This window comes from Natator depressus, chromosome 28, assembly GCF_965152275.1.
Source record: "Natator depressus isolate rNatDep1 chromosome 28, rNatDep2.hap1, whole genome shotgun sequence".
In the NCBI taxonomy this organism is placed as follows: domain Eukaryota; kingdom Metazoa; phylum Chordata; order Testudines; family Cheloniidae; genus Natator; species Natator depressus.
Window position 1 is genome coordinate 8,163,830 of NC_134261.1, and position 2,930 is coordinate 8,166,759.

The window sequence follows — 2,930 nt, forward strand, 5'->3', positions numbered from 1 at the left end:
CTTTTTTTCAGCCTTTTCCTCCGGGTTGACCTGGTGTCCCGGGGGGACTTAGACTTTTTTTCAGCCTTTTCCTCCGGGTTGACCTGGTGTCCCGGGGGGACTTAGACATTTTTTTCAGCCTTTTCCTCCGGGTTGACCTGGTGTCCCGGGGGGACTTAGACTTTTTTTCAGCCTTTTCCTCCGGGTTGACCTGGTGTCCCGGGGGGACTTAGACATTTTTTTCAGCCTTTTCCTCCGGGTTGACCTGGTGTCCCGGGGGGACTTAGACATTTTTTTCAGCCTTTTCCTCCGGGCTGACCTGGTGGCCGAGCGTCTCGCCGTCCGCGGCCGGAGCTAGAGATGCCCCCCCCCCCAGGCCAGCCTGCGAAGCCGCGGCCAGGATCGGGCCCCTGGAAGTCTGACTAAAAATTTTCACCGACCCCAAAAACGGTTAGGGGGGGCCTCATAAAGCCTCCGGAGCGAAAAAAAAAAAAACGGAAAAAAGGATCGGGCCCACCCGAGGCAGGGGAGTCAGTAAGGGAAAGGGGACGAGGCGGCCCGGAGCCGGGTGCCCGGAGCCGGGTGCCGGCGGCCAGGATCGGGCCCCTGGAAGTCTGAAAAATTTTTTTCACCGACCCCCAAAGTGGTATTGGGGGGGGCTCATAAAGCCTCCGGAGCGAAAAAAAAAAAAAACGGAAAAAAGGATCGGGCCCACCCGAGGCAGGGGAGTCAGTAAGGGAAAGGGGACGAGGCGGCCCGGAGCCGGGTGCCCGGAGCCGGGTGCCCGCGGCCAGGATCGGGCCCCTGGAAGTCTGAAAAAAATTTTTTCACCGACCCCCAAAGTGGTGTTGGGGGGGGCTCACGAAGCCTCCGGAGCGGAAAAAAAAAACCGGAAAAAAGGATCGGGCCCACCCGAGGCAGCGGAGTCAGTAAGGGAAAGGGGACGAGGCGGCCCGGAGCCGGGTGCCCGCGGCCAGGATCGGGCCCCTGGAAGTCTGAAAAAAAAATTTTCACCGACCCCCAAAGGGGTGTTGGGGGGGGGCTCATGAAGCCTCCGGAGCGAAAAAAAAAAACGGAAAAAAGGATCGGGCCCACCCGAGGCAGGGGAGTCAGTAAGGGAAAGGGGACGAGGCGGACCGGAGCCGAGTGCCTACGGCCATACCGGACGGAAGGCCCCCGATCCCGTCCGATCTCGGAAGGTAAACCGTCCCGGGCCTGGCTAGTACTTGGATGGGTGACCGCCTGGGAATCCCAGGTGCCGTAGGCAGCTTTTCCCGCTGCGAGCCAGCTCTCTCCTTTTCTGGGGAACAAGGGCAGGGTCGCCCTGCCAGGGGCCCTGGGGCTGAAGTCCCTGCCGGCCACCAGGTCAACCCGGAGCCTGCCCCTCTGCGGCCAGCAGGTCAACCCCATACCGGCAGGGGGTTGACCTGGTGGCCGGGAAGCAGAGCGGCCAGCAGGTCAACCCCATACATTCAGCGGGTTGACCTGGTGGACGGGAAGGAAAGCGGCCAGCAGGTCAACCCCATACTTTCAGCGGGTTGACCTGGTGGCCGGGAAGGAAAGCGGCCAGCAGGTCAACCCCATACATTCAGCGGGTTGACCTGGTGGCCGGGAAGGAAAGCGGCCAGCAGGTCAACCCCATACATTCAGCGGGTTGACCTGGTGGCCGGGAAGGAAAGCGGCCAGCAGGTCAACCCCATACATTCAGCGGGTTGACCTGGTGGCCGGGAAGGAAAGCGGCCAGCAGGTCAACCCCATACATTCAGCGGGTTGACCTGGTGGCCGGGAAGGAAAGCGGCCACCAGGTCAACCCCATACAGGCAGCGGGTTGACCTGGTGGCCCGAAAGCAAACCGGCCACCAGGTCAACCCGGAGCCTGCCCCCGCGGGCAGGGGCCAAGCGGACCCCCCTCCGCCCGGGCTTGCCCTGCTCCGAGCCGGGGCTTAATCCCCGTCCGGCCACCAGGTCAACCCGGAGCCTGCCCCTCTGCGGCCAGCAGGTCAACCCCATGCCGGCAGCGGGTTGACCTGGTGGCCGGGAAGGAAAGCGGCCACCAGGTCAACCCCATACTTTCAGCGGGTTGACCTGGTGGCCGGGAAGGAAAGCGGCCACCAGGTCAACCCCATACTTTCAGCGGGTTGACCTGGTGGCCGGGAAGGAAAGCGGCCAGCAGGTCAACCCCATACATTCAGCGGGTTGACCTGGTGGCCGGGAAGGAAAGCGGCCAGCAGGTCAACCCCATACATTCAGCGGGTTGACCTGGTGGCCGGGAAGGAAAGCGGCCAGCAGGTCAACCCCATACATTCAGCGGGTTGACCTGGTGGCCGGGAAGGAAAGCGGCCAGCAGGTCAACCCCATACATTCAGCGGGTTGACCTGGTGGCCGGGAAGGAAAGCGGCCAGCAGGTCAACCCCATACATTCAGCGGGTTGACCTGGTGGCCGGGAAGAAAAGCGGCCAGCAGGTCAACCCCATACATTCAGCGGGTTGACCTGGTGGCCGGGAAGGAAAGCGGCCAGCAGGTCAACCCCATACATTCAGCGGGTTGACCTGGTGGCCGGGAAGGAAAGCGGCCAGCAGGTCAACCCCATACATTCAGCGGGTTGACCTGGTGGCCGGGAAGAAAAGCGGCCAGCAGGTCAACCCCATACATTCAGCGGGTTGACCTGGTGGCCGGGAAGGAAAGCGGCCAGCAGGTCAACCCCATACATTCAGCGGGTTGACCTGGTGGCCGGGAAGGAAAGCGGCCACCAGGTCAACCCCATACAGGCAGCGGGTTGACCTGGTGGCCCGAAAGCAAACCGGCCACCAGGTCAACCCGGAGCCTGCCCCCGCGGGCAGGGGCCGGCATACCCCCGTCCGTCCGGGGTCGCCCTGCCCCGGGCTCCGGGCTTAAGTCCCGAGCGGCCACCAGGTCAACCCGGAGCCTGCCCCCGCGGGCAGGGGCCGGCG

At 63.5% G+C, this 2,930-nt stretch overlaps 1 non-coding gene across 1 annotated transcript; it reads left to right on the forward strand.

Annotated features, from left to right (window-relative positions):
- The first annotated feature begins 1,127 nt into the window (after nucleotides 1–1,127).
- Nucleotides 1,128–1,246, forward strand: LOC141979852 (5S ribosomal RNA). The gene has a single exon (XR_012637241.1). It is a non-coding gene; the product is annotated as a 5S ribosomal RNA (ribosomal RNA).
- The last annotated feature ends 1,684 nt before the right edge of the window (nucleotides 1,247–2,930 follow it).